Genomic DNA, 25,991 nt, shown 5'->3' on the forward strand with positions numbered 1-25,991 from the left:
GAAGTCTGTCCCACTATCTTTCATCCCTACCAATTTCCTTTCTGTAGAATTTTATTCAGCCACTGCTATTAACTTCTTCAATTTTATCCTACCTTCTCACCCAATGGTACACTATCCTTCAATCTATTTGAAAAATGAGGAAGTCTGGGAAATTAGGTAAATTATTCATTATTCATTACAATTTAAATACATATGTGAAAGCAATTCAGTGTGCTGACTGGAAAAGTCAATTTGATATTTTAAAATTTTCCATATGCAACAAATGATATTGACTTCTAGGGAAGAATTAGGGAAAAAAAAAAAAACTGTTAGTTTAACCAGGGTCAGAAATTGGGACTTTTTTTTTTTTTTAAAGAAGTAACATAAAGCACAAAATTGTAAATATTGCAATAGCTACTAATGACTATTACTACTGTTATTTGTACATTTCATTTCTATTTTAAAATAACTACAATAATAAAACTAATAGCAGATTTGGGACTTAATACTTCACAGTTGAAATTTAATAGTATTTCTGAGAAGAGTTTCAATATTAAGCCACATAATATCTGTTTAGGATTTAAATTATTTTGCTATTTTACAGGAACTCCTTAGAGTCATCTCTCATTCTTTGTTGGGCCCTAGTGATGGCTGCCATAGCTGACACAAAATAATTAATATAATGGTTAATATATAATATTGACATAATTAGTGCCTCCTAAATGCATGTTGAATCAATTAATTGAGGATTTTATTTGAAATCTCATAATGTTTGTTAGATATATTCAATGTCTATTGAAGTATTTCCAATTAAACCCACTTAAAGTAAGTTAACTCATGTTAATAATTAGTCATCATAAATCAAAAATTAAATATTAAGAGTGATTTTTAAGTCCCACAATCTTTTAAATATACGTACTTTTCATGAAAGGTTCTTCATAATGGCAAAGTTAGAGACCATTCTAGAAAGTTAAATAAACACTTCAGTTGATTATTAGTAGCAATCATCACAGTAAATATGATTTAAACTGAGATCAACATCATTACTTTTATTTCCACAACATTCAAGAATCAATTATTTAAAATATATTGAAAATAATTTTACTTGTGGATCAAAATTCTGAGTGAAGTAGGCGAAGGACTTCAAGAAACTCGCAAAGCCACACATGCAAATTTAACTTTAATTTAAAGAATATATTCATGCAGGCTAGGTGACAGATCATGTCTCATTATGTTGGGGCCAACTCAGTTGGGGAAGAACTGATTGGAAGAAGTGAAAGCATGAATCAATTTACAGACCTGATGCTTTTTTTTCTGTTTTAAGATTTAATTAATTAATTAGTTTGTTTAGTGTGAGCAGAGGGCAGGGATAGAGGGAGAGGGAAAGAGAATCTCAAGCAGAATCCCTGCTTTCCTGGAACCTGACCCAGGACTCCATCCTGGACCCTGAGCCAAAATCAAGTGTTGGGTGCTTAATCCACTGAGCCACCTAGATTCCTCCAGACCTGATATATTTTAGAAAACTTCTGTTTTTTCCTCATTATCCACCCCCCCATATGCTGGTTCATTGCTATCTCACTAAATATGATACATAAACCTATTTTCTGATTAGCAGAAATTTTTTCAAGGCATTATTCTATTATGAAACAGTAATTAATATGGAGATTAGGACATCTATTAACAAAATCTGAGAATAGAGTAGATATTTTCTTGTTTCTATGAAGCTGACAATTTGAGAAAGAAACTGAAATGTTTACCTAATGTTACCTTATTATCCTCCCAATTCCCCTTCAGATCCTGGATTTGTAAGGACTCAGTCAGTGAGTTGATATACAGTGTAAAGTCATGGTGGCATTCTCCTATCTTTGAACACAGTGATTGTGTGTGGGTTTGAAGCACACATTGATCTCATTAGCCACAGAATTTGTATAGACTTGTGGGAAATAGTGATGAAAGTAACACAGATTGTTTGAAATTAATTGATGTAACACTTTCATTGAAATGCTGTGCCAGCACTATAGAATAACAAAGTAAAAATCAGAACTTCTAACAGATTCTAGCTATAATGTGTATTCTCATTTCAGTCCATTGACAACTGATTTTTCAGATTCCTTAAAAATACTTAGCTACCTTTTTGTTACCTCTTTGTGTACATATTCACTCAAACTGTAGACTTGCAAATGTTTTCAAAAGCTCATTGAAGTGCCCTGATGAAAAATAACTTCATTTTCAGTTGTTACTCTTTTTTTTTTTTTTTTAAATTGGGCATGTCATCACTTTCAGGTTATTTCCAATATCTACCTGAGGATTTAACTTCTTCACCCCAGATTAAAGAAAAAGAGAAAAAAAAAAAAAGAAGTTTTTTTTTTTTTTTTTTTTTTTTAAAGAGTTTATTTATTTGACAAAGAGAGACAGTGAAAGAGGAGTTACAAGCAGGGGGAGTAGGAGAGGGAGAATCAGGCTTCCGGACAAGCCTGGAGCTGGTTGGAGGCCTGGATCTCAGGACACTGAGATCATGACCTGAGTTGAAGTTAGGCGCTTAACGACTGAGCCACCCAGGTGCCCCAAAAGAAGTATTTTTGATAAGAATCCAAACCATAAGAGAAACTTAATTCATTTGATATAATCAAGAGATATGTATTGAGCACCTACCTTGTAATAAGAATTGGTCTGTGAGCCAATGATACGGGAGTGAACAGAAGGGACACATTGCTTGCTTCGCTGGAGTTGTCTTGCTTTTTTTAATTCAGTCATCTGGGTTGGAAGTGATATTAATGGGGCAGGTGTGAGAAATGGTTGCATACTTAAAAAGAAAATCCAAGGTACTTATTCAATTTGAGGAATTAAACTGTTAGTTTTTCCACTCTTCTTTTAATTTAAATTCTTGTTATTTCAGTGAAATAATCCTTTTTAATTAATTCAATGAGCAGCACATAGTTCATCTAATATATATTGTTAAATTGTATGTTATTCATATTTTGTGTTTAAATGTAATATAATATAAACATTTATGTTATCTATTATATATAAATTATGTGTATTATTTATAACAATAGATTTATATATATATTTAATATGATATAATATTTAAAATTTAATATTTGTAAAATAAGTATATGTTGATATTTGTTACTTTTTTGTTTCTTTTTTGTTTGTTTCTTTTTCTTTAACTTTATTTTATTTTTTCAGTGTTCCAAGATTCATTGTTTATGCATCACACCCAGTGCTCCATGCAATATGTGCCCTCCTTAATTCCCACCACCAGACTCACCCAAACACCCCACCCCCACCCTTCCAATGTTGATTTTTTTAAATTTAATTTTATTTTATTATTTATGTGTTATATTTAAAATATTATTTGTCTCAGTAGTCAGGCCAAGAAGACAATTAGCCAAATGTTCAAACATATAAACCCAATGATTTTTTATTAATTAGCCATTTCATAAATTTATGGAGCACACTGATTAACTACTTGTTCAACACAAACATACACAATAAGCTAAATATTTACAGTCTTTTAGATGACAATAGAGGAAGATCAGCTATATGGTTAAACATGGTCAGATTCAACTAAAGTTTGTGAAATTTCTTTCCCTGTGAGTGTTGCTTGTTCTTACAATCATCCTAATGAGATGCCACCTTAAGCCAGTTAGAATGGCTAAAATTAACATGACAGGAAACAACAGATGTTGGTGAGGATGTGAAGAAAGGGGAACTCTTGTACACTGTTGGTGCAAATGAGAGCTGGTACTGCCAATCTGGAAGACAGTATGGAGGTTCCTCTAGTTAAAAATAGAGCTATCATATGATCCAGCAATTGCACTACTGGATATTTACCCCAAAGATACAAATATAGTGAAAAGAGGGGGAACCTGCACCCAATCTTCACAGCAGGAATGTTCATAGGAGCCAAACTAGGAAGAAACTGAGATGTCCTTCAGCAGATGAATGGATAAAGAAGATGTGGTTCATAAGTACAATGGGATATTACTCAGGCATCAGAAAGGATGTATACCTGACATTTACATTGATATAGATGGAACTGGAGGGTATTATGCTCAGTGAAATAAGTCAATCCAAGTAAGACAATTATTATATGGTTTCAGTCCTATGTGTAAAAGAAGAAATAGCTCAGGAAATCATAGAGGAAGGGAGGGAAAAATGAATGGGAAGAAATCAGAGAGGGAGACAAACCATGAGAGACTCTTGACTAGGAAACAAACAGGGTTGTGGAAGAGGAGGGGGCAGGGGTAACTGGGCGATGGGCAGGCATTAAGGAGGGCATGTGATGTGATGAGCACTGGGTGTTATGTGCAACCAATGAATCACTGAACACTGCATCAGAAACGAATAATGTACTATATGTTGGCTAATTGAATTTAGATAAAATTAGAAAAACATTATTTTAGAGATTAAAAATTAAAAAGTAATTTACCTACTTCAGTGTATATATATCCAAAAGAATTGAAATCAGGATCTGAAAGAGATGTCTGTACCCTATGTTCATTACAACAGTATTTACTATAACCAAGACATGAAAAGAACACAAATGTCTCTTGATGGATGGATGAATGGAAACAGAAATGTGATATATACATACAATGCAATATTATTCAGTCTTTTTTTTTGTTTTTTTTTTGTTTTTTTTTTGTTTTTTTAAAGATTTATTTATTTATTTATTTGACAGAGAGAAATCACAAGTAAGCAGAGAGGCAGGCAGAGAGAGAGGAGGAAGCAGGCTCCCCGCTGAGCAGAAAGCCCGATGCGGGGCTCAAACCCAGGACCTGGGATCATGACCTGAGCCGAAGGCAGCGGCTTAACCCACTGAGCCACCCAGGCGCCCCTTCAGTCTTAAAAAAAACAAAGAAATCCTGCCATTTTCAATAACATGTCTGAAATCAGAAGACATTATGCTAAGTGAAACAAATATCAGTCGCAGAAAGATATTGCAGATATTGCATGATTCCACTTATGTGAGGTATTCAAAATAGTAGGAGAAAGGAGAATGATATTTGTCAGGGAGTGGAAGATGGCTGAAATGAAGAGTTGTTGGTCAATAATTATAAAGTCTCTATAGAGCAAGATGAATAAATTCTAGCTATCTGTTGTACAACATAGTGCCTACAGTTAACAATCCTGTGTTGTGTATTTACAAATCTGTTAAGAGGCTCTATCTCATGTTAAGCATCTTACCACAACAATGGGATCACAGCTTTTGGATGTGACGGATATGTCTATTGCTTTGATTGTAATAATAGTTTCATGGGTGTACAGATATGTTCAAATTCATTAAATTGTATATATTAATCATGTTTGTGTTTTTTGTATACTAACTATACTCCAACAAAGATGTTAACAGTTTTTTAAAAATTAAAAAAAAAAATAAAGCAGTCTACTACACTAGGATTTTAATAATGGACCATTTTGCACATATTTGCAATGAACAACAAAACAATGCAACTTGTGCTCATTTTAATAAAAAACACAAATTTATTAAAAAATCAAAATAATCTATTAGTGATATGCTTATTTTAGCCTGAGACCAGGAATTCAACTCTTTGTGAGAAAATCTAGCTAGAGACTCATGGCTGTTATTAGCTAACACTGTGTTGTCTCTCCTTGAACTTGAGTACCATAATCAATCACTCACCCAAACTGACAAGCTCTCCCATAGTGATTTAATATTTCTATGTGGTACAAAGTGATTCTCATGATAAGTCTAGTTACCATCTGTCATCATACAGTTATTGTAATATTACTGACTGTAGTCCCTATGCGGTGCATTACATCCGCTGATTTACTTTATAATAGGATATTTGTACTTCTTCATACTCCTCACCTATTTCAGCTTCCCCAACCCCTTCCCTTTCTGCTAACAATCATTTTGTTTTCCACATTTATGAGTCTGTTTCTGGTTTGTTTTGTTTTTTAGATTCTATATGCAAATGAAATCATGGTATATGTCTTTTTCTGTCTGGTTTTTCACTTAGCCTAATATCCTTTAGGTCCACCATGTTGTCACAAATGACAAGATTGCATTCTTTTTTTTTTTTTTTTGAGATTTAATTAATTAATTTACTTATTTATTTAATGGTTTTATTTATTTACTTGACACAGGGAGAGAGAGAGAGAGCAAGAGAGGGAATACAAACAGGGGGAGTGGGAGAGGGAGAAGCAGGCTATCTGCTGAGCAGGGATCCAGGTGAAGAGGTTGATCCCAGATCATGACCTGAGCCAAAGGCAGATGCCTAAAGACAGAACCACACAGGTGCCCCAAGATTTTAATTTTTACTTGACAGAGAGACCAGGAGAGAGAGAGCACATGCTGGATGGAGGAGTGGGGGTCGTGGGAGCAAAAGAAGAGGTAAAAGCAGGCCCCTGCTGAGCAGGGAGCCCGGTATAGGGCTTGGTCCCAGAATCCCAGGGTCATGACCTGAGATGAAGGCAGATGCTTAACTGACTGAACCACCCAAGCACTCCAAGATTCCATTCTTTTTTATTGCTGAGTAATATATCCATTGTGTGGGCGTACATGGGTGTATGATAGCTTTATCCATTCACCCCTCGATGAGCACTTAGATGCTTTCATACCTTGGCTATTGTCACTAATGCTGCGATAAGCAATGGGATGTAAATATCTCTTTGAATCTGTGTTTTCATTTTCTTCATATAAATCCACACAAAAGTGAAATTGCTGGGTCATATGATAGTTCTATTTTAATTTTTTGAAGAACCTCCATATTGTTTTCCGTAGTGGCTGCACCAATTTATGTTCCTACCAACAGTGCACAAGTGTTCCCTTTTCTCCACATCTTCATCAATGTTTGTTTCCTTTTGTTTATTTTATTTTTTAATTTTTGCCTTTTGGATAGCAGCCAGTCTGACAGGTAAGAGGAGACATCTTATCCAAGAAGGGTTACTATCTAAAATAAATAAAGAGGAACACCTGGGTGGCTGCCTTAGGCTCAGGTCATGATCCCATGGGATCGAGTCCCGCATTGGGCCCCTTGCTGGGCTGGGAGCCTTCTTCTCTCTCCACCTGTCTGCCACTCTGCCTGCTTGTGTACTCTCTCTCTGACAAATAAATAAATAAATAAATAAAATCTCTAAAAAATAAAATAAAATAAATAAAGAACATATACTACTTATTATTTTGTTTGTTTGTTTGTTTGTTTGTTTGTTTGACGGAGAGAGAGAGAGTAGGCAGAGAGGCAGGCAGAGAGAGAGGAAGGGAAGCAGGCTCCCTGCTGAGCAGACAGCCCGATGTGGGGCTCGATCCCAGGACTCCGGGATCATGACCTGAGCTGAAGGCAGAGGCTTTAACCCACTGAGCCACCCAGGCGCCCCTATACTACTTATTATTAAAAAAAAAAAAAGATTAGGGACGACTGGGTGGCTCAGTGGGTTAAGCAGCTGCCTTCGGCTCAGGTCATGATCCCAGCGTCCTGGGATCGAGTCCCGCATCGGGCTCCTTGCTTGGCGGGGAGCCTGCTTCTCCCTCTGCCTCTGCCTGCCATTCTGTCTGCCTGTGCTCGCTTGCTCTCCTCTCTCTCTGACAAATAAATAAAATCTAAAAAAAAAAAAAAAAAAAAAAAAAAAAAAGATTAAAAGATGAGCAAACGACTTGAATAGTTATTTTCCCAAGGAAGAGGTATAGATGTCAATAGACCCAGGCAAAGATGATCAAAGTCACTGATCATCAGGGAAATGCAAATGAAAACTATAACGCTCTTTCTTTCTGATGCTTAGAGACCAGCAACATCATTGAAGGGAATTAAAAAAAAAAAAAAAAAAAAGAAGGAAAAATTTAAGTAAGCAGTTTCTAGTACTATTTATTCTTGTAGTTTGCTCAGTTTTAGAAAGAGCTGTAGACTTCTAACTTTGATGTTGACTATGAGTATGTCTCAACTTTACAGCTCAGTTATTTTCTATTTGCCCCTTTGAAATCTGCAGATTCTCTACATCCTTAGGGGAAAAAGCCCAGTGCATTTTTTTTTTTAAGATTTTATTTATTTATTTATTTGAGAGAGTGAGAGAGAGCACAAGCTGGGGGAGAAACAGAAGGAAAGGGAGAAGTAGGCTCCCTGCTCAGCAGGGATCCTAAGAGGGGCTGGACGGATCTGGGTCTCTGGGATCATGACCCCAGCAAAGGGCAGAAACTTAACTGACTGAGCCATCCAGGTACCTCTGCCCAGTGTATTATTGCTGGGTACTTTTTAACATGGTAACTATATCCCAGACACGAAGATGCATTTAACATTATATTTATTTCCACAAGGCAGATAACTATTTCGATTTTCTATTTATTATAGATATTTTTTTAACTAAACCTAAAATGCTACCGATCACTAAAGCTTAGCTTTTCCACACTAGAAGTCTCTAAAGATCTTGAGTTCTAAAGTCATCTCTGCTTCAATATTGAAACTCTCTTGCATGGTATTCATATTGCAAAGGGATAATACATGTTTTGTTCTTATTGTTGGGTTTCCATATTGGCAGATTGTGGTGAAGATTCAGTAGATGCTAGCCACTTCACTTTGAGGGGCTAGTGTCTACCCAATTCTTCAAAACCACATGCAATTCAAGTTGTTACCCAAACCCAAGTTCAGCTGCTCTCTGCTCGGAAGTCAGTATTCCAGAGACAAGTGTTGGTAGAAAAGAAAGTTTGCTTTTTTTAAGAGGACAGCAACCTGAGGCAGTAGCAGACTGACTTCCGAAGACTTCTCAGGTTCTGTGTTAAAAGAGTGAGGTTTTTAAAGGGGGGAATTCAGGATAGGAAATTACTTTCATATTGATGAAGAGGGCAGGGAAAGTTAAGACTGTTCATGAGGAAAGATAGAGCATGTACCTTGAGCAAACATATATGTAATATTCATCTCATGTTCCCTTTGGGGTGGAGACTTAACAGTGGAATAAGGCACAGTTTAGCCCTGATATCAGGAGGTATCTTAGGACAAGGAGAAGAGGCTCTGGGCACAATCTGAAAGCCAGTATAAGCTGGATGATGTCTTCGGCCCATTACTGTAGGGAAGGAATCCAGGGCCTTGTTTGCTCCTAGGCTGCTGAAGAAACAGCTGGTAGATTTGTTAGCAGGGTCTGAAAAAAAACATAACAGCTGATAGAGGAACAGTTCTCTGAAAAACAAGCTTTAAATTTTCTGCTGTTTTCAACCTCATAACGCTTATGGAGCATCGTTTCTGAGTGACCTTAAGAAAGTCATTTAATTGGTCTAAGCTTCAGTTACATTACTTATAAATAAAAATTTAAATTATTGGTGTGGATAGTTTGCTGAGTAGATGCAAATGCCACATAATTAATAAACATTAGTAAGCTTTGGTTTTCTATCACTATTACTGTACTTATTGTGGTCAAATTTGTTCCTTTGCTTGAAATAAAATTTAAATAAAACTCTCTTATGAATACATTAAATTAACATTTCGCTCTCCATTAAAGAAATAGAGAAGTAACTTCCTGCCTTGAAGTTACTGGTTGTAAGTGGTAAAAAGAGAGTGTTTTAAGTTTATGGCATTCTTTCTGATAACTGGATTGATGAGCAAATATCTCTACTCCTTTCTAGAAGCACCTCCTTCCCATTCTGTCCTGGGTTCCTTCAGTCTTTCTCTTCCTGTGTGGAAGTAGTCTAAAGTTCTTGGTCCTAACAGGCTTAGAGATCTGTCACAGAGTCTGTGAAAGAAAAAGAAGAAAAAAAAAAGGAGGAGCATATACAAGTTGACTAAAGAAAACACATGCCCTGACTTTCTCTATATACTCTATTATATTTTCTGCATATATGGAAGTTGAAAAGAGCATTTGTGATTTATTATGACTTAAAATGCTTTTAATAGTTTCTGTGATATTATACCACTTTTATATAGCAATTAGGTCAGAACATGACAAAAATTGTTGGTGATGTATAATATGAAGCAAATATTTAATAAATATTTAAAAAAGAAGAAAACATCTAATAGTTTTAGGGGTGGTATAATAATAAATTTTACAAAATTATGAGGTTTCTGACACCAAAATTACAAGGCAAGGTGTGTTGTAGTTTCTTGGTTTACTAAGAAATGACATCTTGATATTTGTCAATAAAAAGCATGAATAATCATAAATATTTAATTATAATGTATTATTTTTAAATTTCATTTTTATTTTATTGTATTAAGAACACTTAACATCTATTCTCATAATAAGTTTTTGGAAGTATAATACCATATTGTTAATTATAAGCACAATGTTGTACAGCAAATGTCTAGAACTTATTTATATTGCATAATGAGAACTTTATGTCCGTAGAACAATGGACTTCCATTTTCACTAACCCCTATTCCTGGCAACTAGGGTTCTGGTCTTTGCTTCAGTGAACGTGGCTATTTTAGATACTTCATAGCAGTATTTGTCCTTTTGTGACTGGTTTATTTCACTCAATGTCCAGGTTCAGAGATATTGTTATGCAATCCAGGTTTTCTTTTGTTAAGACTTCAAATAATATTCTGTTGTATGTACATACCACATTTTCTTTATCCATCAATCCATTGTTGGATATTTTGTTTGTTTTCCTTCTTGGCTATTGTGGAGAGCACGACATTGAACACAGGAGTACATAGGCAGTGCCTCTGCAAGATTCTAATTTCAATTCTTTTGAATAAATACCCAGGGGCAGGATTGTTGGATTATATGGTTGTTCTATTTCTAATGTTTTGAGGAACTCTATACTGTTTTCCATAGCAGCAGCACCATTTTTCATTCCCATCAGTGGTCCACAAGCGTTTCAATTTCTTCACAGTTTTGACAACACTTGTTTCTCTTTAATATTAGTCAATATATGGATATTTTCTTAAAAGGAAGAATGTCGTACAAAAAAGAAAGAAAGAGAAAGGAATCCAAATGCAGTCTGTGATAGGGTAGGTCTCCAAGGGCACTCAAGGTCAGAGTTCCATTGCCAAGTGACCCAGAATTGGATGTGAGGTGTTGAGGGTCTTCTCCATCACCAGCACTTGTAATTCTATAAAAGTAACCCAAATGTGGTTGCCTGGGTGTCTCAGTCGGCTAAGTGTCAGACTCTTGATTTTGGCTCAGGTCATGATCTTGGGGTTATGGGATCAGGCCCCATATCAGGCTCCTCGCTAAGTGGGGAGCCTGGTTGGTATTCTTTCTCTCCCTGTCACTTTGTTCCTTCCCCTGCTTGTGCACTCACTCTCTCAAATAAATAAATATTTAAAAATAGCTTAAACATCCTGAGTTTAACTGTAAAACAATAACCTCCAAGTTCCTAATTGTTTAAGCATGTCCTTTGTTTAGAGGCAGAGAAAAATTTATAAGAATTACACATTAACTACACCATATCCTCAGATATAATTAATATGCATATTTTAAATCAATATGTATATTAATCAACATGTCATTTCTTCTTTATCATATAAAGTAATGCTGTGTTTTTATTAAATGAATAGATTTTATTAAAAAAATTGTATGTTAATTTTTTTTTTTCTTGACTGTTTCCTTTGCTGTGCAGAAGCTTTTGATTTTGATGAAGTACCAAAAGTTTATTTTGGCTTTTGTTTTCTTTGCCTTTGGAGACATATCTTGAAAGAAGTTGCTGTGGCTGATATCGAAGAGATTACTGCCTATGTTCTCCTCTAGGATTCTGATGGATACCTGTCTCACGCTGAGTTTATCTTTGTGTACGGTGTAAGAGAATGGTCGAGTTTCATTCTTCTACATATAGCTGCCCAGTTTTCCCAGCACCATTTATTGAAGAGACTGTCTTTTTTCCACTGTATATTTTTTCCTGTTTTGTCAAAGATTAACTGACCATAGAGTTGAGGGTCCATATCTGGGCTCTCTACTCTGTTCCACTGGTCTATGTATCTGTTTTTATGCCAGTACCATGCTGTCTTGGTGATCACAGCTTTGTAGTAAAGCTTGAAATCAGGTAACGTGATGCCCCCAGTTTTATTTTTGTTTTTCAACATTTCCTTAGTGATTCGGGGTCTCTTCTGGTTCCATACAAATTTTTGGATTATTTGCTCCAGCTCTTTGAAGAATACTGGTGGCAACCCACGGAATGGGAGAAGATATTTGCAAATGACAGTACAAACAAAAGATTGATATCCAGGATCTATAAAGAACTCCTCAAACTCAACACACACAAAACAGATAATCATATCAAAAAATGGGCAGAAGAAATGAACAGACACTTCTCTAATGAAGACATACAAATGGTTATCAGACACATGAAAAAATGTTCATCATCACTAGCCATCAGGGAGATTCAAATTAAAACCACATTGAGATATCACCTAACATCAGTTAGAATGGCCAAAATTAGCAAGACAGGAAACAACATGTGTTGGAGGGGATGTGGAGAAATGGGAACCCTCTTACACTGTTGGTGGGAATGCAAGTTGGTGCAGCCTCTTTGGAGAACAGTGTCGAGATTCCTCAAGAAATTAAAAATAGAACTTCCCTATGACCCTGCAATTGCACTACTGGGTATTTACCCCAAAGATACAGATGTAGTGAAAAGAAGGGCCATCTGTACCCCAATGTTTATAGCAGCAATGGCCACGATTGCCAAACTGTGGAAAGAACCAAGATGCCCTTCAATGGATGAATGGATAAGGAAGATGTGGTCCATATACACTATGGAGTATTATGCCTCCATCAGAAAGGATGAATACCCAACTTTTGTAGCAACATGGATGGGACTGGAAGAGATTATGCTGAGTGAAATAAATCAAGCAGAGAGAGTCAAGTATCATATGGTTTTCACTTATTTGTGGAGCATAACAAATAGCATGGAGGACATGGGGAGTTAGGAGAAGGGAGTTGAGGGAAATTGGAAGGGGAGGTGAACAATGAGAGACTATGGACTCTGAAAAACAATCTGAGGGGTTTGAAGGGGCGGGGGGTGGGAGGTTGGGGGAACCAGTTGGTGGGTATTGGAGAGGGAACGGATTGCATGGAGCACTGGGTGTGGTGCAAAAACAATGAATACTGTTATGCTGAAAATAAATTTTAAAAAATTGTATATTAAGTTATGATGTAGCAGCTTGCCATAGAATAATTAATGCCTCTGTTGAAAACAACCATGGAAAAAAATAACTTCTCTATCATCAAGTCAACAGAGGAATTCTAAGAGAAAGAAGACCTGAAATAATAATTTCAAAATAAAGGCAAACCATATGGAACAGTGAACTTGTATTTTCACCTACATTTTCCTTCAGGAATTTGGCTGATTTTAGGCCAAGGACAAGAGCCTGAGGACTGGGATATTAAGGAAATAATAAGAAACTGATACCCAAACTCTGCCAGTTCCCCTCAAGACATTTGTGGAATTCTGAGCCTACACGTGGCAAGAGGCTAATTATCCAAACAATGAGGAGTTTGGGACCACTGAGAGAGGCAGACAGAGAGAATGGGAAGCAGGCTCCCTGCCGAGCAGAGAGCCTGATGAACTCATTCCCAGGACCCCGAGATCATGACCTGAGCCGAAGGCAGAGGCTTTAACCCACTGAGCCACGCAGGTACCCTTCTGTTCTTTTTACATTTGCAAGTCTGAGATTCCAGTTTTTTTTATTGCTAACCAGCAGAAGCCACTAAACTGCTATTGGCCACGTTCTTTGGCACTTGGTCCACTCCATTTTCAAGTCAGCAAAGCATGTCTCATCTTTCTTATAATAATTTTCCTCTGTTAATGCAGTAAAGTACACTGATTTTTGAAAGTCAAATCAACCTTACTTTCATGGTCTATTTTCTCAGGTCCATATATATATGAAATTAAGATATATTATATACATATATATCATATTTGCATATGATATAAAACACACATACAGATAATATTTGCTTATATTTTTAGGATTTACATATCTAATTAATGTTAGTCAGATTATTTAGATTATGGAGGAAATAATCAGAAGAACTATATGAAGAAGGGATTAAACAAACCCTCTGGGTATGGGGATATCTATGAGGGGAAGCTGCTAGTTTCTGTAATAGACACTTATAAACATTTTTTGTAAAATAAATGCTAATACTTATTAGAAAAAAATTAATAGGCTTTAATCAAATCATATAGCTAATCTTTTGTCTGGGTTAAAACACAGTTAGGTAACATCTTCCTGATTATTTTCTTGATTAACTAAGATAAATTTTCTTGATTCTTGAACTGAAACTAAGAATGATCAGAGTTATAAGCTGCTTGGTTTTTACTGTAAAAAAGCCAATAGTGTACCTCATTATCCATTAAAAATTCTAACAAAATTAATGCCTTTTAAAACCAACGTTTTCTGCCACTAAAAGAATAGCATTTCTAAGAGCAGCAGTATTACATTACACCATGCTATAGTGGAAAGTATGCTGGATTAAATTTCTATATACTGAAATGATACATATTATCTGAAAATTCTTCAGTTCTTCAGAAACATTCTATCTAAAAAGTGCAACAATGATGCTTTATTTACATAGCTTTATTAAAGAGTTGACAATAAGGTATTTACAGCATCTGGCATTTAATATATATTCAATAACTACATGTCTTTTTAAAACATCAGTAATGGGGGCGCCTGGGTGGCTCAGTGGTTGAGGCCTCTGCCTTCGGCTCAGGTCATGGTTCCAGGGTCCTGGGATCGAGCCTCACATCGGGCTCTCTGCTTGGCGGGGAGCCTGCCTCCTCCTCTTCTCTCTCTCTGCCGTCCTCTCTGCTTACTTGTGATCTGTCTGTCAAATAAATAAATTAAAAAAAAAATAAAATAAAAATCAGTAATGAACCGATGCTTTATTTGAAAGTAACTAGGTTAACTGTAAAATTTATACAAGGTTAAAATATATTTTTTTAAGATTTTATTTATTTATTTGATAGACAGAGATCACAAGTAGGCAGAGAGGCAGGCAGAGAGAGAGGAGGAAGTAGGCTCCCTGCCAAGCCGAGAGCCCAATGCGGGACTTGATCCCAGGACCCCGAGATCATGACCTGAGCCAAAGACAGAGGCTTTAACCCACTGAGCCACCCAGGTGCCCTGGGTTAAAATATTTCTGATGGCAACTGTGAAGAAACAAAACTATTTACATATCAGTAAATGATGACTCATTTTTTTGATAAACAGGATAAAAGGATAAATTTATATAAATCCAATCTGAAATAAATTTGAGATTACAACTAAAATGCATTTGTATATAAAATTCAACCAAGTATATCTTTTATAATTGATTATAACACTTCTAGTTTTCTTTAAAAACAGGAATCTGTTTTTTTCAAATGAATTTTCGCTTAGAGGTACAGAAAAACAAATTCCATGCTAAAGTACTTGGAGAGAGAGAGAAAAAAAAAAATGTTTAAGTCATTTCTCTTTTACCAGCCCCATGAAGTATAGTCAGTGAATTTTGGTTTAAATTTTACAATGAGACAGATGAGAATGTTAGTGAATGTTGACACTGACTGGTACTGAGATCAGCCAGACTGACTGCTTTCTAAAATTGTGAAGCTAACAAAAATAATAATAATATTCTACCTTTTAGAGTGTTTTAGAGCTCTAGTCTTTTTCAAATATGTTATGCAACATAACAACTAGTTAGTCTGCTATAGTTGAGCAGAGAAATCATTTAACTACCAAATATATGTTGTGCAAAGAAAAATGGGTAAAGATAAATTCAGGTATTTGTGGTTGCTATAAATCCAAATAAGTATTTTGCAAATGGATATGATCTTACAAACACACACATGTTGATAGATTATGTCTTTCAAATGCTATGTATCAAAAACTGTGTTACACTTGATGACACTGTCATAAGCTCTGACCCTTTGAAATAAAGATAGCATCTTACTTCAGTGCAAGGTAAAACTCAGATCACATAAGAAATTTGGATGTTAAAGTAACCATATAACCTAGGAAAAAAATATCATTGATTGGAGGGGCGATATTAGTGGTCTCAGTAACAATAAACTCCCAGAATCAATTAACTTAACTTTTGTGGCTTGTGATCTATTAACTTATTTTGGAAAAAATTCATTAATTTCAAGTCATTTTTTTTTCAGGCTTAAAAATATAAACATTTCTCTGTGTTGTTTTATAAAGGGCAGAACAGGTCTTTTCAATTTGGCAGACTATTTCAAAAAACCTCACAAAACTCAGAGGCCAAAAGAAACAAGTTTTGCATATTTAATTACAAAAGAGAGAGCAGAAACATCTGCTAAGGCATTTCCGTCAAGGTATTTCAGCCAATTACTATCTAAAGTAAGCATGTAGGGTGTGGAGAAGTGACCATCTTTTGATAATCTGTTTGCAGATATCACACTCAAGCATTTTAAGGACTGAACACATTCAGAAAAACTATGCTAAGTGAGAATGCTAAGAACAAGCAAGCCTTCCAGCTCTTTGCCACCATTGATGATGATAGATTTGATTTAGTTATGATCAATAATTTTTAATCATCTTAACATTGTGCCTTTTCTATTTTTGCTAGAAATGTTCTTTTTCAAGCCAATTCACTAGTCACAAGCAAAGATATTTTTCTAGACTCAACCATGCTCACGGGCTCTAATTTTACTACTTACCAGTCACGAACAACCTTAATGTTGCATTGTCTAGTGACATCATCAAAACCTGGATCTTCTGTTAGATTCTATGCTTTTGAAAAAAATATTTTAAGGTCTTCAAATTGTGTTTGGTTAATTGCATTTTGATGCAAAATTGTTATGTACCTAATAAACCATATATTTTGGTGTGTCGTGGTCTGAAATAATTACCAGTATTTCCTTTATGATTATCAATTATAGGTACTTAAACCAATGACAATAGTCAATTATAGATTTTTAAAGCAATGATAATAAAATGTATTAATATATTGCATTATAATTCAACTTTATTGAAAGACATGAATTAATAATATTAGTAATATATGAAACACTTAAAAATTTCTAGTTAGATAAAAAATTAATGTGAAATTTCAGAGGCCAATTTTCCAGAGGCTAATTCCAGGATTTAATAATATTATTTCCATCTGAGAAAAAGATACTCATTTAGTATGCAAAAAGAAGAAACTGAAAGTAGGTATGCCTACTATTTTTAGATGCATTGAGGTGTTTCCCTCTTTGTATCCAGTTTACTAATAATCTCTTTCATAACAATGAGAACTTCCCTGAAAGAATTTTTAAGGATCTTAAATTTTCAGTGTAATTTTCTAAGAATGAAATGTTAGGCACTTTCTTTTTTCTTTTTTTTTTTTTTAAAGATTTTATTTATTTATTTGACAGAGAGAGATCACAAGTAGGCAGAGAGGCAGACAGAGAGAGAGGAGGAAGCAGGCTTCCTGCTGAGCAGCGAGCCGGATGCGGGACTTGATCCCAGGACCCTGAGATCATGACCTGAGCCGAAGGCAGCGGCTTAACCCACTGAGCCACCCAGGTGCCCCATGTTAGGCACTTTCTAAAGGGAAGCAACTTATTAGTTCTTTTTAACTTAAAGCATTTATGAGTGTCCTTTTTATCTACAGTTAATTTTATCTATTTTAAGTGAGTGAGGTCTCATTTCTTTTCACTAACAGAACTGAAAATAGCTTAAATAATATGCTAGCATCATCTAAGCAAATAGAAAGATAGACGGAGAGCTAAAGAGATAGATAAATGGAGGAACAGATGAATGAATGAAGATAGAGAGGATAAATGAGTTTCTGTAACACCTACAGTTCTCTCTTGCAGATTAAACTATAGTCAATTGTTTTCCCTATAGCCTTCCAAATCATGTTCTTTTTAGACACTTTAAAAGTTCCATTTGGGAATTGTGGCTAAACTACAGGGGAAGAAAAAAAAAAGTGTTTTAAGTCAGGCCTTAGGGAATAAAGGTAAAGTTTCACAAGAAAGCTACAAACAACCTCTCTTCTGTCTTTCGCGATGCCCAAATTTCTTATGCCAGGATAGAGCTAAGGATAAGAATGAAGATCAGTATCAGGCAGCATCTCTGTAAGCCTATTTTACTGAAGCATTTCCCAGTGGGTCTCAAAAAGCATCGGAGTTCAATCTTAAATGTATCCAGATTAGGCAGCAACTAGCAAGGTCAGCCACCCCGGAGGCAATGATGATCTCCTTAAGGACTGTGCGCTAGCGCTGCTGTTTCACACTGTGGCTGACCCCGCAGACCTCATTCTGTTTGACCACCTGGTCATCTTCCCTTAGAAGCTCCTTAGTCCCCTCCACTGGAGGTGACCCCTGTCCTAGGGAGACTTAGAATTCCCATTCTTTTCTGCCCAAGATCATTATCTGTTTACAGAAATCAGGTAGAAGATACAAATCGATGTGGAAAGACAGATCCATAAAAAAATTTAAGGGTAGGAGTGGTGTGATTCAAATATGAATCAGAGATGGCATGGAATCAAGTCAAGGCGTCAGGAAGTCTGACATGAGTTCAGTCTTTAATACTAATATGACATTTGGAATCAATTTCATTACAACTAGAAGCCAATCTTTTGTCATCCCTCCCACCCCCCATAAATGAATTTTGTTCCTGAGACCTACATGAATACTAAAATCACGGTATTATACATTCCGAGGAGTTCACGGATTCCCGTCTCACGGAATTCATCATGCTGGCCCTCCTGGTTAGTCCTAAACTTGTGGCTGTTTAATTAACAGTCTAAATTCATGGTGGTGTTTACAAGGCAGGACACATTTCTAGGATATTTCATTAGGGAGCACTGGAGCACACACATATTTTAAATATTTTCTATCTTTAAGAGTGTTCTTAAATCATGCCAAAAATTTATTGAATACCATGTGTAAGTCAGACACTGTGAAAGTCATTTTCACTTTTATTACCTCTTGTTTCTTATAGCAAACCTTTTACAAAGGTTTTTGTTATCCTTGTTTTATGGATGGAGAAATGGAGGGTCATAGAAATTATTTAACATGGCAAAGATATTACCTATGAACTCTGACTTTAAATCTAATACGTAGAAGATATTAAATCCAGAATATGTTAGTGACATTCAAACATAATTTCATAGTATGTAAAAATTATAATCTGCATTAAACACATTGACAATGTGCACCATTAGTGTTTTATTATTTTTTTCCTAGGTCACACAAAAATATTCTAGCTTGACTTAACATTTACATTTTTCAGTGTTGAAGGGGCACCTGCGTGGTTCAGTAGGTTAAGCCTCTGACTCTTGGTTGCAGCTCTGGTCATGATCTCATGGGTGATGGGATCGAGCCCCGCATAGGGGATGGCGCTCAGCAGGAAGTCTTCTTGAAGATTCTCTCTGCTCCTCTCCGCATGCATGCACACACTCTCTCTGCTTCTCTCTCAAATAAATAAATAAATCTTTAAAAAATAATTTTTCAGTATTGGAAATAATATTACCATGTGATAAATAGACGGGAAATAATTCAAATTCTAATGATAATTATCCATTAGATATCTTATTTTTGTTGCTATGGATATTTTTTATGTACAATTACAAATCTTTTTTTTTTTTTTAAAGATTTTATTTATTTATTTGACAGGCAGAGATCACAAGTAGGCAGAGAGGCAGGCAGAGAGAGAGGAGGAAGCAGGCTCCCTGCTGAGCAGAGCAGAGAGCCTGATGCGGGGCTCGATCCCAGGACCCTGGGATCATGACCTGAGCCGAAGGCAGAGGTTTTAACCTACTGAGCCACCCAGCCACCCCTACAAATCTTTAAAACATTTTAAATTTCCTTTCCAATGCCTAAAATTTGTCTTTGTTCCAAATTAAATTTTTATTTTCACTTTTTCAATAAGTAGAATATTGATTGTATTTCCTATATGTACTCTACTGTTGACTCTAAACATTAAAATTAATGAGAAGAATTTGAGAAAGAATAATGGCTATTAATATGACCACCACTCAGCTTAAGAAATACATTTCCAATCCCTTGGATATTTTCTATATTTCCCTTCCTGGTAATATACAACCTCCACTACCTATGTAACACTCCTTTGCATTTGCTAACTTCAATCACATTTAAAAAAATAAATTTTCCATATAGGTATAAATATTTTTCATAAATATAGAAATATATATTATATTTATATTATATATAAAATGTACATACTACACACACACACACACACACACACACACCCCAAGACAATATTGAAAGTTTTTATTCCTCATATAATGAGGTTCTCTAGGGGAGACTCCCATGCATATCTGAAAATGATTGAAAAAGAAAAGAGCAAAGAATTGTTTTAGTTATTATTGTGATTAGGGGGTAGGTCTGAGGGAGGGTTACCGTATGGACCAGCCACCTACATGATTTGATCTTCTTGTCAGTGCCAGAGAAGGAATCACTTGGGTTTATTTTTTTGTTTGCTAACAGGTGAAAAGGAGAGGTGGGTTTTGAAAGCTGTTAGCAGTCAAACATCAGAAAGGGACCCACTTTTCTCCAATTCACCCCTGATGTTTGACTGGTAGCTGAAATGCACCGTGTTTCATTTAATTAAATTTTATTTAAATAAAACATATGGCTGGCACTCTTCAAGGTTGGTAGGTTGAGGCTAATAATGGAAATGAATTTCCATTGAATGCCTTGTTCAAGAGCTCAGTTCTTGAGAAGTAAAATATGTGCTTTTGTTACTGTCAATGATATCTCAAACTCCAAAGGGTATAAGTGTCTTAATGAGACTTGTATTGTGCTTTGAATTTTGGGTATCTGCAAAGGAAGAGATTTCTAGTGTTCTTTATCTTGAATGAGGCAACCAAAAGGAATTCTTGTTTTGGTGATTGGCCAGACCAGATGACCATGCCATTGGCAATGGTACAAGAGTCTACAAAAATGTACAGATGGGGCTGACGTTGGTCAGGGCATCTATTGTCAAGAATTGCTACTCAAAGTCTGGCCAATTGTGTTGACTCCATCTTTCTTGTCCTTGATGAGAGATGGGGTTAAGGAGCAGATGACAGCAACTCCCTGGGGCTTCTAGAACATGTAATGGTGGTGCTGACATTCATAAAGTATATGAATTTTCTTTGATATACAATAAGTTGATACTAATGGATTCTCATGTAGCCAAGGGATTTGGTAGAGAGATGACTTCATTCAGTATCATGACATCTAGGAAGGGACTGAGGATGAGAAAGCCATTTTCTCCTGCATTTAGGATATGCCAGGAGGCACAGGATAGGTGCTTTATTTTCATCTACCAAGTGGCTATGCCTTATGAAATGCTTCTTCCTGACCTAATTCACAATGGGCAGCAGGATATAAAGGTCCCTTGTTCAATGCCTGTGAAAGGACTACTTTCAATAAGATCCATGTATATATCTAGCAATTACTTATCTCATGTCAGGTAACATGCAGCCAAGAATGGCAGTTTCTTGCATCAGAAGTTTATGAGAAATTTATAGCTACTATAGGTGGTCCAAAGAATTTAGGTGGCATAAAAGGAGGTTCCTATACCATGCAGAGTAAAAAAGTTTCTTGGAGACGCTAATGGAGTATCTGTTATATTGAAATTTGGACAGACTCTAGACTATTGTAATGGAAGGCGGGCATTCAAAGTGGGTCAGTTTCTGAATAACAGCACTTCTAGGCTTAAGAAAATATTTAAATCAGGAATATGTCTCTTTCAGAACCCACTATGGCTTAAAGTATTAATATTAATGTTTGTGATTATATTATGGATGATGAAATGTTCAATAGCTGTTTCTTGAAAATGTTAAGGATTAAGTGCTTTTAATTGACCAAATAACATGCAGAAATTTTAATGAAGTAGTGGTCTTTATCTGGGGCAATGGCCCTTTTTTTTTTTTTTCTAGAGCTCCTTTGTGAGTATTTGGATGTCCTTGATCCATATGGTAAATGAATCTACTTAGAGAAAGAGGTCATTGCTGTGATGATATATTTGTGTTTCTAGAGGAAGGTGGATATGGTTAATATCTTATATGCAAATATTGTGTGTAATGCCAAGGCTGTTATATCCCATAAATTGTCAGATAAAGTATATTGTGTCTTTTTGAAGATGAAGGCAAACTGTAGTTGAAAGGCTATTATAATAGGCTCTGAACAGAATGTATTAGCCAAATATTTGACTGCTTGGGAAAAACCCTGCTTCTCCCTCTCCCCCTGCCTACAAAAGCTCCCCCTGCTTGGGTCTGTCTGTCTGTCAAAATAAATAAATAAAGTCTTTAAAATTGAATTAATAAAATAATTTCAAAAAGATTTTATGTATTTATTTATTATTTATTTATTTATTTTAGAAGGATAAAAAGAGAGAAAGTTGCATGCAAGTGGGGAGAGGAACAGAGGGAGAGGGAGAATTTCAAGCAGACTCAGTGCTGAGCCTGGAGCCTATCCCAAGGCTCAATCTCATGACCCTGAGATCATAACCTGAGCCAAAACCAAGAGTAGAATGCTAAACTGACTGAGCCACCCAGACGCTCCTCTTTAAAATAATTTTTAATGACCTTCAAAATGGGTCTTCAAAAATTGACAACATACTATACTAAGTTTAATTGATTTTTTTTCTTCAAACAAAATTATAGGGCTTTACACAGAATTATTCAAATATTTCAGATAAATAGAGATTCACCAGAGTGGCAATGAAGATCTTAAATTTATACAAGGAATTGTTTTATTAGGCTTTTGACATTGTCAACAGCTACAAAAAAAAAAAAAAAAAAACAGAAACAAAACAAAACAAAAAACTCCATTGCAAAAATAGTATTCAATAGACTTATTAACAACGAATAATTGAAGATTTTATCGAGGAGCATTTTGAGTGCTATAGACAAAGATAGAAAACTAAATAATGTAAAAAAAAAAAAAAAAACAAAAAAACTTCTGAAAACCATAAAAATGCAAATATTCCCTAGTAATGTTCTCAACCCTCTCAGCCAAGAGTAATAATTATTCATGTGCCGAATACTTAGTCACCATGGCTTGATATTAATGACAGCAATGCAGGTTTATTCACTGGCCCTATTATAGTTTGTTCTCTCTTCTTCATTCTAACTATCAAAATGCATTAAGCCTAATGGGGAAAAGACAAATTACCAAGTCGTATTTCAACAATTCAAGCGATTTTGCATTCCTGGTATGCTATTAAGTCAGTTAATGCTGCTTAGAGATATCACACAGAATTCTTATTCATTGGTTTCTTATTATTATGGTGGGTAGTTGTGCTGATTTCACATATCGGTTATGTCTAGGATCAGTGTCAGTACCAGACTTAACTTGAATTCTGAAATGACAACCATCGTATATACCTTATAGAAGAGAGGGAGAAACAAACAAACAAAATAGTATATATATATGATTATAGGAAGCAAGACAATTTTTAACATGTAAATATAAAAGTCAAGGTTTGAAACTGATTTGGAGCAATCATGAAGAATTTAATTGTTCATATGAGATAACAAAGGGAAAGACCTTTTCTTCACTGCATTATAAATTCATTAGGAGTTACAGGAGGAGAAACAATTAACTTAGGAGTTTGTGCAGCCATCTCAAATAAAATTAGGAGAGAAGAATGAAACTTTAATTTTACTGTTCGTTTAGTTAAAATGAAAACAATAAATCCTTTAAAGAAAGTACAGTATTTTTCCCCTCAGAAATAGTTGTATGGTTTTGTTCTCCAAATGTGCATGTATATGTGTATACAGGTATACACGTATATATGTATCTATCTATCTATATATATATATACACACATATTATATATAAAATAATGCATAGATAGATAAATGTATTTGAATTTTTAACACATTAGGTACCAAATTACTTTCCAGCAATACATACTCTCCACTTAACAAATACATTCCCCTTTAGTGCTCCCCACTCTCACCATCCTCTTGTTGTAACACTAGTCTATTCCTTGCTTTTCAAAATGTACTCAGAACATGAACTTCAAGAAGACTTACAGTAGCAAGTGCAGCATATAAAATAAAAGAAAACACAATTCCATGGCAATATGAGAATGAAGTCCAATTATTATTCTGTTATCATATAGAGTTTAAATGTGTTCATAGTGTTGCTAACAGAACGCTGAGTAGCTGCTATTAGCCATGCATTTTTCTAATCTTGAAAACTCCAGAGAAATGTGTTCCTAAAGATGGCTAGAGTATTGAGAAATGTAGGGTCAGTTCTGATAGATATTATTTGAATGATCACATTGTGCCAAAATCAAATCATCCACATCCTTAATCTCTCCCATCAATATAAAGAAAAGAGAATGATTTACTTTTAATCTGGAACTTTTCATATAGCAGAATCCATATAATATAAAAATAGTTAAAATTAGAATCTATAATAAAGAGAACTTTGTTTTGGCAAATTTGAAAGTAAAAAGGTTCAACGTAATCCAAAATGGAAAATATGATGGTAGCTCTCAGATGCCTTGATAGACGCTTGATAAATCAGCAAAAGCATAGTTTTTTCTAAGATGGCTTATCAAATATCTCCTTATCCTTATTCTGTAAACATTCAAGTGCTCATCAAATATTTTTCTGCTGCTATAAAGCCTGCAAAACAACACACACAAAAAAAAATGTCACAGCAAAATATCAGATTAAAAAGAGAGAGAGAGAGAAAAGAAAAAAAAAATGATGAATTAGAAAAAATAGACTCTACAGAAAGCAATCCTGAGGATCTATATCTAAAACACATATAGCTCCTTAGGGTACCTGGGTGGCTCAGTTGGTTAAGTGTATGCCTTCAGCTCAGGTCTTGGTCCCACGGTCCTGGCATTGAGCCCCGTGTTGGGCTCCTAATGCAGAGGGAAGCCTGTTTCTGTCTCTCTTTCTCTCTCTCATAAGTAAAAGCCTTCAATAAATAAAATTTTTAAAATACCCTTTGCAGATATACACTGTGAAGAAAGTAAAGAATTTCAAATTCTGGACTTCACTAATTCAAAGCAAGGTAATTATCCCAACTTGATACTGGATATACAGCACTTGAATAAAAAAAAAAAAAAATGTGGAGTCACTGGCCAGTATTCTTAGTTTCTCATACTCATTTGTTGTAGAAATCAATAAAGTTACTATATTCACAGTGAATACATTAGAGATAAAATAGCAGAAGAAAACAGAGGTATGAATACAAAAGGAACTAATCTGATTCAGGGGCTTTTGGATGATGAAATTCATTCAGGCTTTTATGAAGCTGTTTCAGAAATAATGTGTGACATCAATCCATTAAAGAAGAAACTTAAAATATATATATATTTTTTTTCAAAGCTCATTTGAAATTCAATTGGTTGTGATATCGCCAAAATGTTTGAATTATTTAAAATTAGGTATGAGGCAGCTGCCCTTTCTGCCCATGGGTCCTGTCCCCATGCTTTAATAAAACCACCATTTTGCACCAAAACAAAACAAAAATAAATAAATAAATAACAATAAAATAAATTTGGTTATGGAATTAAGGCTGATGAAGAGAGGAAAATTTTTCTAGAGACCAAAATAGCAACAATGGATCAAATGACTGAACAGTGGCCAATGAGCAAAGAGTATTGATGAAGTTTGCAGAACAGACCTCTGAGTTTGGGAATCCTTATGATACACCTTTCCCTCCTACTTCAAGTGAAGACTTATGACTAAGGTCATTGTTGCCTGAATAAGCAGAAAACAAAGAAAGTAAAAAAAAGATGTTACCTAAAATTGTTCAATTATAAAATTATTTTCACTGGATTTGAAGGAACAGAGAAAATTATAAAACTGCATAATTTTTATATTTGGTGTCTTTTTCTTGAACATCATATTTGAATATAAAATTTAGCAGCAGAAAAGAAACACAACAAATTCAAAAATGGGCAAATAAAGTTTTCTGACTGACTACAAAAAGATCACAATACTGAAAAAGACAATAATATCAGCCATTATTTTGTTGATATTTTAAAATTGTAAGAAGAAAAAATCTCATTATAAATGCAGCCCCTGTAGATGCCTTATGTCTTTAAATATAATATATATATATATATACACATGTATATGTAGTATATTATATATATACACACATATATAATATACATATATATACACACATACATATA

General features: G+C 35.0%; 1 pseudogene; it reads left to right on the forward strand.

Moving 5' to 3' along the window:
• LOC125092823 (39S ribosomal protein L1, mitochondrial-like) overlaps positions 1–25,455 on the forward strand; it is a 141,805-nt pseudogene extending 116,350 nt beyond the window's left edge.
• Positions 25,456–25,991: the final 536 nt, after the last annotated feature.

The sequence above is a fragment of the Lutra lutra genome, chromosome 1, assembly GCF_902655055.1.
Source record: "Lutra lutra chromosome 1, mLutLut1.2, whole genome shotgun sequence".
Taxonomy (NCBI): Eukaryota; Metazoa; Chordata; class Mammalia; order Carnivora; family Mustelidae; genus Lutra; species Lutra lutra.